Here is a 14,509-nt window from a genome sequence, read left to right as displayed (position 1 = left end):
CGTGCACTACAAAAATTTTACAATATTTATTATTTTTGCTAATTTAAATAAAATAAAAACATGTAATATATTACAATTAAATAAAAATATTTCAGTTCATATTGCGCATACCCATTGTGAGGCCCGTATCCTAGCCCGTACTGTTCCATAGGCTTCCACGGTCCTCCCGGTCAAATTCCTACGACCTGCGACCTATAATCGACGTTTGTGCATGACCCTAAGTTGTATCCCGTAGATTTGAGCTAGCTTAATCCAAGACTTGTACTATTGTGACCGCATCGTCACTGTAGTTCCGACGCCGCATCTTGCACACCGATTTGATACCCTGGCCAGGAGATGTGGGCCCATGTTCAATTCGAGGAAAACACCACGCATTTGCAATCTCAAGAGAATCTCTACAACATGTCTCATCAATCAATCACTTAATCAATTAATCAATCACCTCATGTCAAGTACAAGAGCAATCCCAAAGTCAACTCTCTCCCATCAATACAAAAATCAGAGGTAAATGGGTGCTTATTTATTTATTAGCATGAAATGTTTGATTTTTTTTTTTGAAAAGTCACGAAACTTATATTAGAATGAAAAAAGAGAATACAGAGAGAGCATGGTTGCAGAGGAAGTAGACCAAACTACGCTCCGAGAAAAAAAAATTACATTCCTTAAGATTATCTACATTAGCATCCCATTTTATGATTAACTATTTGACTCTATAGACTATAGACTCCACCAAGTTGGAGGTCTCATTGAAACATCTCCCATTCCTTTCTTCCCACATAGACCACCACTCTGCCAGAAGGGCCAGTCTCCATAACGACATTCTATATTTACCCATTCTAACCCCTAGTTTGTCAGATTACGTGAATGTTGAGTCAGTCTTCAAGTGAGCCTCAAGGGTACCAACAATTTAAAGGAGATCAAAGTCTAAGAACTAGCCGATCAAATAATCTAGTGTATTACAGGTCTACAAGGCAACTCAGCCCGCCAACTGAGTTGACTCGGCCAAGTTCCAAGCTAAACCAGTGAATTTTGGAACTAAATAAGGCGTTGTTTAACACCATGAATTTGGGGGGATTTAAGAGGTTTCAAATCCCTTAGTTGTTTGACACCATAAATTAACTGAAGGTTTCAAATCCCCTCAACCAGGGGTTTGAAATCCACTGTGAAAGCTTGGATTACATCTAAAAACCTTCTAAAAGTTGCATGTGTAGCATGTGTGTCGTTAGACTATTAATCTATTGGACACATGGCCCACTAATGATATCTCAAAATAATTAGATTATCGATTACATCACTATAATTAATTTAATACAATGATCAGTGACGTACAAACCTTGTCCATGTAAATCAATAGTTAAAAATCGTTGATTAGTCACTCAGACATGATCTTGTGCTTGTGGTCCATCTGAGACTTGAAATTTCATCGTTTTCAGGTAAAGTATATATTTCAGCAAGCGTATCACAACCATTATAACAAACATTAAATATGTTCGTTAATTAGAGATATTAAAGTTGATTTAGTAATTAAATTCAAACCCCTATAAATATTTTGATGATGTATTTATTATCTCCACATTGTTTATCCATTTTTTTCGAGATATAAATCTCAGGTAGACCACACCACAGGAAAACAGTAGTAATTGAATATCCACCATTAAAAACCTCCTAGGGCCCACTATAATTTTCATTTGACATCCAACCTATTGATTAGGTCAAACTAACCTGGATGAAGGGGAAAAAATAAATATTATCTTGATCTAAAGCTTTTGTAGCCCTTGGGAATTTTTTAATGGTGGTCGTTCAACCAACACAGTTTTCTGTGATGGGTCCACTTGAGATTTAGATCAATCTCTTTTTTCGGTCTTGTAACATAAAATGATCTGAAAAATGGATGGATGGTGTGGATGAAACAGATATGTAATGGTGGGCCCTACCATGTGCATTGACAAATCCACCAAAAAATCTCCAAATTCTGATTTTGGACAATCCACCCTAAAATCCCTAAATTGTCATTGAGATTGAGAGAAATTGAGAGAGAGAGAGAGAAATACCTCAACCGAGCTTTAGAGAGAGAGAGAGAGAGAGAAGTATTGAAGGTATGACTTAAGTTTTAATGGGGGTCATTTACCTTAGGTACCTTTACATCGAGAAAGGGACAAAGATCCCTAAACTTGGTGGGTGGGAGATCCACCCCTTGCTGCTTCCGTAACTTTCTCTGCCTCTCTTGTAATTGCTCACGGAGTTCTTCGATTTCAAAGGGCTCGGATGAGGGGGATTTTACCCCTTGGAATTGAATGGATCTCTTAGTAGGAAAAGGATGTTGGAATTGGCTGGGATACCTGGTTGTGGGAGGTTGATTTTGATAGTGGTTCTCATTAGTGAGAGGCTACAAGAAAGGATTCTTGGCTGAGGAAAATTGTCCTTGAAGGTAACTCCCGTTATGGGGAGGATGCTGGAAAGTTGAGATGACTGGGGCACTAGGTGGTGATACTTGTATAGTTTGGGCAGCCCCTCTTTCAATACACTGAGCAAGAAGGTCCTGTAAAGCCTTGATATTTCGGGTCATATCGGCCATGGATGCAGTGGTTGCAGTATTGCCAGCCATGAGCTCAGGCGATCTGAGGGATGCCTTTTAAGAGCAATGGTTCTTCTTTTAGTTTGTTATAGCAACTCTGGATCAGGTAAGCATAGGGTGAGTGCAAGCCTTGAATCAATGCAAGCCAAAGATCGATGCTCATTTTTTAAATATGAAGAAAAATGCAAATGTTTCTATTGAAGAATATCCCTTAAGATTGGATTACCACACTGCCATGCCCCAGACTCGGAAACCGGGCTCACGAAATTCCTGATCGCCGAATCCGATGTCGATAACCTCCGTAGTACCCCATTCTTGGCTCCCGGTATCCATACACCAGGTTTTGATCCTGGGATTCCACAAGGATGATTTTTAACATGATTTTGATTTGTAATGAGCATAACCATAAGCATAACCCACGAACAATAATCACAAGAACACCATCACAAAATTCACTGTGATAAAAAACTTTAAGTACAATGCGTATGAAGAGAAATACAAGATAATGATAATGAAAACTCATGAAGCTCGACTGCCCGCTCTTACTGTGGCAAAGCTATGGCTGCATCCTGGCGTCACCTACATGCATCAATCGTGCATAAGCTTATAGAAAGCTTAGAGGGTGGTGTAAGTGTGTGCACAATATGAGCATGCTCAGAATGCAATGTTAGAGTAATGCAGAATCATGCTGATGAGTACGTGAATGCAATCAGCTGTACCAAGGCTATGCGATGCAAAACATGAATGTTATCGGCCATATCAAGGCCATGCGATGCGAAATGCAACTCATGCATGCCAATCCTCATCCACATATCAATGCAGAGCATCAAATATCAGTACGGTTCTCATTTTGGATAATCACCGGGGTTTAGAACCCTCCAAATGGCATTGCCCCTTTCCCAGGCGTGCAGTCCAAATGAGCGTAAGAAACTTCGTTATCCGTCTAGCCAATAGTCTGCCAATATCTATCCGGCATGTCGATAGTGGACACATTCACGAGCTGGTCAAACTCAGCCTAACAATGCCCCTACCCTCGGGTGAGTAAGGCCACACCCTTTTCCAACCGACCACGACATAGTGGGAGACACGGCCTCTTGGTATTCGGCCCTCGTGCACTCATGTATCCACTCAGTCTCAACGTTGGAGTCATCCTCTGGTACCATCGGGTTTAGAGATTTTCACCTAGGGACATCTATGGTGCCCCGATGCTTAGTAATAATATTTTTGGTGTCTGATCCTACCTTCTACGATGTGCCTGTGGAGGCCATAGTCCTGATGTCGCCAGGGCATACAGTAATCATGTCATACAAATGTGAAGTGCATGAATCACACTACTAATCATGCAGTAATCTTGCGCGTACCGCGCGCTTATGTAGGGCAACTCCGCCGATCAAGGAGCCCATAAACAATCTGCACGAAAGTATATACGATGATTTGTCGCTCCTCGTATCAAGCATACATATGATGCGTATGAGCATGAATCATGGAACTACACTAAACATGTTATATGGTGATGGACTCTGTTCATAACGAAGATGGGCCTAGACAGCCTACACACTACAAGTATGGGCCTATCAATGGGCCCTAGGGAGAGTCATAATGCGGACATTTAACCAACATTATCCTTACAATGTGGACATCAAACCATCATTGCTCCCAGGGCACGACCCATTATAAACATCATTATATACACCACGATGAAATCACACATTGCAATGGACCTAAATACATCCCATTGGGCCTTAAATACATCAAATGAGCCGCATCACATGGGCCTTATATTCATTAAGTGGGCCGCATCAATGGGTTGCACCAATGGGCCTTATGTACATTGTAATGGGCCATAAACCATGGGCCTTAAATACATCACAATGGGCCCTCATATGGCAAGTGGGCCACATCACATGGGCCATATATACATCAAATGGGCTACACCAATGGGCCCCATGTATATCAAATGGGCCACACCCAAATATAAGTGGTGATAATGATTTCCACCATTAAAATTTCCAAGGCTCACCATAACATCTATTTCCCATCCAATCTGATCATTAGGTTACACAGACCTAAATTAAGAGGAAAAACAAATTTCCTACTAATCCAAAACTTCTGCATTCTCAAAGTATTTTAATGGTAGACATTCAATCCTCATAGTGTAGTGTGGTCCACTTGATAAATAGATCTGTCTTATTTTTAGTCTCAAGCCTTAAAATTATCCTTCAAAATGGTTGGACAGTTTGGATGCAACACATGCATCATGGTGGGTCCCATAGGGATGGACAACATAGATGAAACAGATGGGACCCATAGAACTTGGTGACGCCACTACAACAGCTATGTAGATGGAGTGGGGTACACCAGCTGTCCCACTTCCCCATGCGTGGGGAGGTGTGGTTTGAACACAACATCAGTGGGTCCCATGTGGGACCCACCATAACGTTTATCTTACATCCAATCTGTTAATAAGGTCACAGGGACCTGAATGAAAAGGAAAAATAAATTTCATAACGATCCAAAACTCTAGTGAAATCCCAAGGGGTTTCAATGGCAGACGTTCAATCCTCACTATTCCTATGGCGTGGACCACTTGAGCTCGTATATGGCTGATTTTTGGAGGGCCCACTGCCCTAAGGGGCCTCATCAAAATGCACGGTGTTGATGTTCTCACACATCAGGGTGGGGCCTACAACTGGGACCCACATCCTTGCTCGTGTCCACGGTGCAGCAGGACGCTGCTGCAACATCCTCTGAACATCTAACAGCAGCGCTTGCTGTTAGCTATTATTTTTTTTTGAAAAAAAATGATTTTTTGAGGTTTTTCCTAGGTGGGGCCTGCATCAGGTGAATCCAATCCACCCATTGGATTTTATGGTTCGAGACAGACTAAACGAGCCCAATATTCGATGTGTTTTGGTGTGTAGAAACATCAGAGTGGATTTTAACGGTAAAACCACTATTTTCTATGAATGGTCCGCCAGATAATATGATTAACTTCATTTTTCGGCTCAATGCCTAAAATGAGCTGGGGAATGGGATAGACGACTTAGATCAAACCCATGCATCAAGGTGGGGCCTGCATGAGCGGCCCACCCCAAAAGTTTAAACCAAACTATATATATTTTTATTTTTAGTACATCCAATGTCTGTTCTTGCTCACTGAACACGTCCTGCGTCCGGGGATGCTGGACGATGTGAATGTTCATCAAGGTGGGTCTCACATGGATGTGGCCCCACTTGATTGGATAAATCTGATATTTGTGTCTTCCCATCACCCAAGGTAGGGCCCACATGGCTTGGATGGTGTAGATCTAACACGTCCATCTAGTGGGTTCCACGAAGGTGGACGACTTGGATAAAATGCACACATCATGGGCCATTAACAAGGGAAAAAGAGAGAGAGAAAGAGAGATCGAGTGATGGAGGGACCCTGGCACTATGGGCCCTCCCTTCCATAATTTATAACAATATCAAGTGGGTCCCATTACATATGGGCCCACGGATCAAAATCAACAGTGGAGATCCTTTCTCCACTGAAATGCAAGGTCTAGATGACCCTATCCATGCAAGAAAAATAAACATCATGATGGGGTCCATGGAGAATGGCCCCATCATGGGATGATCATGAGAATTAAGGTGGGCCATCGGCCACACGTAGGGTCCAAAGTGAGATCCATACCATTAATCGGTAAGTCTCACTTGGCCCATCATCAAAATTTGAAATCTAGGCTTATAAAACACCCACCGTTCGATCTTCTTGGTCTAATAGAACGCCGATCTCCTTGCCTTCAATTTTGATGGAGGTAGATGATGAATGGATGGTTGAGATGGGAGATGAGAGAGAGGAAAAGTGGGCTACACTTGGCTTTGGGAGAGAGAGCTTAGAATTTGGAATTTTTTTTGTTGCTTGGGAGACTTTTTTGAGAAATGAGGGAGAGAGAGAAGTGATGCGATGATAAGAGGTGGAGTGATGGGTGATGGGTGATGGGTGGAGTGATGGATGAAGTGATGTAAGGGTTGACTTTGGGGTAGCTTGTGTAAGAGAGAGGTAAGGGTAGGGTATGGGTTGCTTGTACTTGACTTGAGGTGTGATGTGTACTTGATCAGTGGGATTGATTGATTGATGGGATAGTTCGTAGAGATTCTATCGAAATTCTCACGCATGGCGTTTTCCTCGAAATGAACATGGGCCCATAACTTCTAGCCTAGGTATCGGATCGGTGCGCGAGTCTTAGCGTTGGAACCGTGGCGACGGAGTGGTCGCTAGGGTACAAGTTTTGGGTTGAGTCGACTTTAGTATGCAGGACTCGATTTAGGATCACGCGCAAATGTTGGATACAGGTCGAGGGTTGCCGAAATTTGACCGGGAGGACCGTGGAAGCCTATGGAACGGTACGGACTATGATATGCGCAAGCCATAGATCATATGTCTAAAGAATGTCTATAAGAGTTTTAAACAAATGTGATGATGCTAAAATATCTTTAAAAATGGACTAAGCCACCATGAGTTTCTAATGTGACAAGATCCAGAGTTCTGGCAAGTCACAGAGCATACATTAAATGGTAATTTAGAGGAGTAGGGGGGTTGAGGAGAAAAGAAATGATGCTATGTGATAAAATATGAATGCTAGTGATGATTGCATGATCTTTGGCTTGCACTTGAAATGACTTGAATGTTTGGGTGCACCATGGTTGGGAATGATTGGCTTGAGTATGACTGAGGGGCTAAGAGGTGGCTGGTGGAAGCTAGAGGGGGCTAAAAAGATGGGAGCTTGAGAACTCAAGCACACCCTCTCACTCTCACTCACTCTCTCTCTCTCTCACTCTCCTTTTCTTGATGGATTGATAGTTGTTGTTTGAAATGAAGAGATGAGGGGGGTATTTATAGCCCCTTGGAATGGCTTTTGTGTAATTTGAGGGTTTGTGATGGGTAAATGATGATGTGGCAGGTTTGGATTGGTAGAGAGGAGATAGATGTCATGTGGCACTTCTTTATAGGCTAAAGGGCTTAGTAATATGGTAAATAGTAATGCCAACGATAATCGGATTATCGCCTCTGACTGTTCTAGTCCGAAATGTAGGCAACTGGCTTTATGTACATTTTTCGAGAGGGGACTGTAATCGGATTACCACCCGCGGTAATCTGATTACGGTACGGTTGCTCCTGCAGTTTGGCTGGTGGGCCTATTTCGGGCCCAAAGAGTGGCCCAAAGCCCCTTTTTGGATATTTGGCTTAAAATGGCTTAAAATTAGCTTAATTATAGCCTGAAAATAGTTCAAGAAATGGATCGATTTTGGGTATGCTTTAGCTTGGGTGATGGCTCGAGTTAAGTTGGGGTTTATGGTAATAGAAGGGCTCGAGTTCTGCTAGGGTTTGGATTAGGTTTGGGGAATGGTTATGGTTTTAGGCAGGGTGTGAGGTTTATGTTCAGTTCTTAAGGATCATCCAAGCTTTATCAAGTTGCTAGCCTCGGTGGGGTGTCTACAGACTTATGCAACTTGCACACAACAATCATATCTAAAGAAAAATAATCCAAATTCCAATGTTTAACATCCAAGATAGATGATTTAGATTTAACGGATCAACATCCATGATAGACTGGGTAGATTTGACTGAACAACATTCATAATGGACAAGCCATACCCTACGTACTTTGTCCATCCATGAATGACTCAGATCTGACCTATAGATATCTATGGGGGAAGATCTCGTTCTTGAAATTGTGTGGAATGGGGTACCATGACTACGTACCGAAGCTTGGCGAAGCTAAGTAATGATAGCTATGTCCTATAGTGGGGTGATTAGGACCAAATAAAAATTATGCCCTTAAAGACATAATTGCCTAACTTAAACTAAGGGAATTAACTCTAAGGCTTCCAAGCCAATAGAGGGTCCAATCACATAAACTACAAAGGATGTGACATTTAAGCAACTAGTTTATAAACATGATAGTATTCATGTATGTGTGGGATGTGCTAACTATCAACACCTAGCATTCATTTAATCATGCATACATATAATTAAACATTCACAACATAAGTATAATTAAACAAGTGCTTAAATAACAATCACAAACACAAGCATGTATGGTGGTTCGATTTCCCTACTCCACTCTCAGCGGATGCACTCAACCAATGAGTGTATCGGGTTTCACTATCGGAAGTTTTAAATCCGGTTCACCTCTAACATTTGTAGCCTTATACGCACACTTCCGTTGGAGGCTCCTGCAAGAGACGTTAATTGGTTTTCTATAGGCTAAGCAACAACATCGATCATAATCTAAGGACTTATGTTTAATTACGCCAGAGGTTCACTCAGAGACTAACATGTACACACCCGTATTTGGTGGGCTACACAAGGACTTTGATTTAGGCTTTACACACGAGCCAAGGTCATACACACAAACCTAATCGAGTTTGGTAATTCAAAATCTTACACTCAATCCTACACAAGGAAGGAGTGTATACGGACTCTTACATATGATAACTAACTTGTCAGATTGAGACCATTTTATAACGCCTTCTCGGGTTGCTTGATCGATACTCTCAAATGCTTCAATCAGCTCCCCTTTGCTTCTTGATCATAATGTTAATGCTTTGCTAAGGCTTCAACTCTAAGATCAAACACCTTGCATGTGATGCTCCGCTGTGGTGACCAAAGTGATAGGATGTTGGTTAGAATCTCCTACAACTAATGGGAAGTTATAATTCCTGGGAGATTCACCTAGATGAGTCTTCTAGAGGATTTAGATAATAGTGTACCCATAGAGGTTGAGTCTAATCTCTAGAAAATGGTGGAGTTCAAGCACATCTTTAAGGTGAAGGTTGGAATCTATTCACAATCCCAAGTGTAGGGTCATGATGTACTAATAACTCAATGAGAACGAGGTCGAATCCACAAGAAATGGGAAACATGGTCTAGAACTAATCTAAGTCTAACTTGGTTGGTCTGGGTTTTTAATACAACAATTTAGGAAAAGATTTTGAAATAATAAAGATAAAAGACTAAGGATCTAGGAATCTACCTACAATATTAATCTACTTGATTCAATGATAATTCGATTGGAATCGAAGTTCTATCCTATCCAATCGGATGATGGAGCGATTAAAATAGAATCTGAACTTTCATTGGATCAGTTCCCAAATATCCATCTAATTGCAATGATGATAGGGAATTTAATCAATCACCATGCCCAGGAGACAATGGTGAATAATAACTTATGCACATCACATAATTTAAAATAATGAAGAAGATATTCAAAGTTCTTATAACATCTACTGTAATTAGAGTCACAATAAACCATAAAAACTTGAAAATATTCCTTAAATTAAACTAGAAATCAATGAAGTTCAACAAACTTGAATCAAAGTAAGATAAATATCGAAATAAACTATAGGTTTCATTCATTAGCCATAGCTAAAAGATTAGCCTAACAAGACTGACGTCCTAGAAGAAAAATAAAAAGATCTATTAGAACCCATGAAGAAATCGAACTGGAAGAACGTTGTTGGCACTCTACATAGGCCTTCTCTCCTTTTTCAAACCCTAGAAGATGCTTTAGAACATCCTAGGGACTCCTATTTATAGTTTTGGAACTCTAACTTTCGCCTCGTCTTGGAAATTTCACAAACTGACCTTGTATTTATGCACTTTTGTTATGTTACGATCGGAGCGACGTCGCATCTGAAATTTATGTGCAGAGTATTTAGGTCAAACCGAAGTTGGCTTAGGTTGGACCGAGTCGAGCCGAAGGTCGAGCCAAATTAATTATGAAAATACAAATTTCTTGTTGGACTGTTTTGTGAGATTTCGCTTGAACCGAAGTTGGCTCAAGTCGGATCGAAGTTGACTCTAGTCGGATCGAAGTTGGCTTAGGTTGGACCGAATTACAGTCTGAAAATCCTGATTCTTGCTGGATTGTTTTGTGCACTTTCGGTCAGACCAAAGTTGGCTCAAGTCGGACCGAACTGTCTGTTTTTTCTTCTATTTGACTTGTACTTCTGCCAGTCTTTTCTCTATCCTTTGCAGTTGGTTTTCTTAGATCTTTGGCATGTGAATTCTTCATTGATGACTTCCAAATCTCCAAACCTTACTTTGTGATCTTTTAAGCATTAAATCACTACTTTTAACATTATTTTCGAATCAAGCTCTCAAATTCACCTTGTAACAGAAACATGCATGAATATAGTGATTAACCATTATCATGTTCAATAAATCAAGGTATAAATGGGGAAAAATATGTAATATTTGAGTCTCAATAGAATCCTCATTAGAGTGTTAATCTCAAGGAAGATGACTTAGAACTCACTGGATTAGAGGCTTGGGATGAGGGATATAATGATGGAATCACCTAAGCTTATATTGCACCAAAAACCCATCGAATTGCCCAAGGACCGGATCTTCTATATAAAGGAATCGAGTTCCAACGGTCATAAAATGGACAGAAATGACTAGCCATCGACCTGTCGACTCAAGGCTTTGACCGGTTGAAAAGTCTTTTGTCTTCAGCTTCCAACGGCTCAACTGACTACATGACACATGAACTCTTGTGATTGACAAATAGGGTGTATAAATCAGTGTACTAACAAATTTGATCAATAAGACTCCAAGGTGGATGTTGAGGGTCAAATATTACATATTATCCCTCATTTATATCTTGGTTTTGTGAACATGATAATGCATAATGTCCTATTTTACTCATATTTGTGTTGCAAGGTGCATTTAAGAGCTTAGATTGGAAAAGGTGTTAAAAGCGTGGAAGTAATGCTCAAAAGTCACCAAGGCAAGAGATGGATCTTAGGAGACTAAGATTGAATACTTCATATGCCAAAGATCCAAGGAAACCAAGTGATGAAGGAAAAGAACCAAAGACTTGAAGTAAAAGAATCCTGAAAACTGTCCTGAAAATTGATAATTTGAAATTTCGGGGCCAGAAAAATGTAGTTCTGGAAAATAGCCATAATAGACTTCGACTATAACGAAGATTGTTAGATAGTATCGAAGAACATATCGAAGACACTTTGATAGAATTGAGAATTTCACGATTTCAGGCCAAACTTGCAGGACAATTTTGGACCGATCTTCTATTCAATCGAAGACTATTTGATAGAATCGAAGGACATATTGAAGATACTTCAATAGAATCGAAACTGCATAAATTTAAGGCAGTTTCTAGATTTTTTCAAGTCTGTACGAAAGGAGGTGTTGCACAACTATAAATAGGAGTCCTCAGGGCATCCCTGGGCATCATCTAGGGTTTAGAGGAGCAAAGCACAAGGGTGAAGAGCCATCCTCAAGTGTTTTTCTTCCTTTTGTCCTTAGTTTTCATGTTTTCTTCTAGTGTTTTAGATCCAATTATGTTTACGGTTGGCTAAACCTCTTAGTTAGGGCTAAGAGGTGAAGCTTGTAGTGTGATGGGATGTTTTTATTACTTTGATTCATGTTTATGTTGAACTTACATTGATTCTAGTTTGATATTTAATGAATACTTTCAGTTTTTAATGATTTATTGTGACTTAAATTATAGTAAATCTACAATAGTTTTGAGCATCTTCTTTTCCTGTTTTGAGATTATGGGATTGGTAAATCTGTTGTTTGCCATCGTCTCATGGGCATGGTTTAGTGATGGAATCCCTAATAATTATTATAAATCTTCTCTTTTGAGAATTAGGTCAAAAGAAGTTCAGATTTGATCTTAATTGTTTTATCTTTCAATTGGATAGGATATGACTCCAATTCCAATTGTGTTACTTGATTCAAGTAAGGAATCACCCTTATTGCTACAAGTGGATCCTTGAAAACCCTAGTTCCCACCTTTGAATTCTTAAGTTTCTAATTAAACACTTCACAATTACTTCCTTCTTATTTCTAATTTAGATTTAGATCTTCTTCTAGTTTTGATTCTAGTTTCTTTTAGGATACACACAAGATTAGTCCTTATGGATTCAACCTTGGTCTTATTGAGATTATTACTACATCGCACCCTACACTTAGGTTGTGAACAAGTTTTGGCACCGTTGCCGGGGACTAACGGTTGTATTTTTCTGAGATTAACTAGTTTTAGAATTAGGTTAAGATTAGGGTTTGTTTACTTTTTATTTTTAGATTTAAAAATTAATTTGCTTTCTATTTCTAGGATTAGAAACTTTCTTAATTTGTTTTTAGAAACTAGTTAACTTTCCTACTTTGTTTTTAGAAACTAACTTTCTATTTTTAGAAACTTTCTTAATTTGTTTTTAGAAACTAGGTTGCTTTCTTATTTCTTTTTTAGAAACTAATTTGTTTCCTTTTTTCTTCAGGATCCCAATATAGAAACTTCTAATTTGTTAACTTCTTTCTATTTCTAGATTTCTATTTCCCTCTTTCCTTTTAGGTTTAGATTAGATTCTGAAATTCAGGGCTGAGAGTGTTTCATGCCCAAGTGGGTCCGTGACAATACTTGATGTCTCTTGAGTGAAAGAGGATTGGTTGAGGGGTTACCTATCCATCACAGGATTAGACACTACTCGAGATTCACAGAGTTAATTGAAGTTATAGCTGCTAATCAACCTCCAAATTCACCTCAACCTAGGGTTGAGGAAATCCAGGATGAGAATGAGGTGGATCAAGCACTCCCGCCTCGTACTTTATGAGATTATTTACAAACGGCGGGGGTGAGCACGCCCTCATGCATGGTTTTTTCAGAAAATACGGGACATATGGATATTAAGCCAGGGTTGATCCAACTCCTAAAATTTCATGGACTTGAATCTGAAAATTCATATTTACACTTGAAAGAGTTTGATGAGATCATAGCCACTTTATATTTTCTTAACGTGTCCAATGACACGATCAAGCTGAAACTCTTTCCCTTTTCTTTGAAAGAGAAAGCTAAGACGTGGTTGCATTCGCTACATCCTCAATCTATTGGTAGATGGAACGATATGACAAGGGAGTTCATAAAGAAAATTTTCTCACACCATAAAATGAACACCCTCAGAAAGTCAATCATGAACTTCACCCAACAGGAAGATGAAACATTCTTCCAATGTTGGGAGTGGTTCAAGGATCTTGTCAGTTCATTCTCACAACATGGTTTTGAAATGTGGCGCATTAAACACTTTTTCTATGATGGACTGACATCCTCCATGCGCCAATTGGTCGAGACAATGTGCAATGGGGAATTCATGAACAAAAATGTTGATGATGTGTAGGATTATTTGGACAGACTTGCTGAAAATGCACAATCATAGGGCGTCTCGCCAAAATCGAGCACCACCTTTAGGCCTGCTCAATCAAAGGAGGGGCGGAATATATCTTCTAAAAGAGGATGATGATATCAATGCTAAAGTGGCTAATCTCATAAGGAAATTTGAAACCATGGAACTAAAGAAGGATGAGGCTAACGAAACTGTTTGCAGTATTTGTACTTGCAACATTCACACAACTGAAAATTGCCCAACAATATCTTCTTTTTAAGAGGTACTGAATGAGTAATCTAATGCTGTGAATAATTACCAAAGGCTTTCAATGGACCCATCTCTAATACATATAATCCTAATTGGAGAAATCATCCAAATTTCAATTAGAGGAATGGACAATCTGCTACTCCTCAAAGATTCCTAATAAAATTCCAAATCAAGGGAAACTTCAAGAGGAACCAGTTCAAAATTCCATACAAACTTAGGTGCTTATCCAAGCATTATGAGAACTTACAAAATTTATGCAAAATATGGATTCACGTGTCATGGTTATTGAGAAGGGGATGCTTCCTGCTTAACCTTTCCCCAATCTTAAACCGCAATACGAAATAAGTGATCTAAGCTCTTCAAATCAAATGGAGCAAGCTAAGTGTAACGCCCTGAATTTTGAGGGTCGAGCAAAGCTCTACTCCTAAGATTCAGAACATCACTTATGCATTATGGATGATGATATTCAGGTTTCTTTTATTTTCATGA

General features: G+C 39.7%; 1 non-coding gene across 1 annotated transcript; it reads right to left on the bottom strand.

Annotated features, from left to right (window-relative positions):
* Positions 1-13,543: 13,543 nt before the first annotated feature.
* Positions 13,544-13,650, bottom strand: LOC131238437 (small nucleolar RNA R71). Its single transcript, XR_009167846.1, has one exon. It is a non-coding gene; the product is annotated as a small nucleolar RNA R71 (small nucleolar RNA).
* Positions 13,651-14,509: the final 859 nt, after the last annotated feature.

Source organism: Magnolia sinica, chromosome 2 (assembly GCF_029962835.1).
Source record: "Magnolia sinica isolate HGM2019 chromosome 2, MsV1, whole genome shotgun sequence".
In the NCBI taxonomy this organism is placed as follows: Eukaryota; Viridiplantae; Streptophyta; class Magnoliopsida; order Magnoliales; family Magnoliaceae; genus Magnolia; species Magnolia sinica.
Note: the sequence above shows the minus strand (reverse complement) of the source record. Positions and strands in the feature narration are given on the sequence as shown.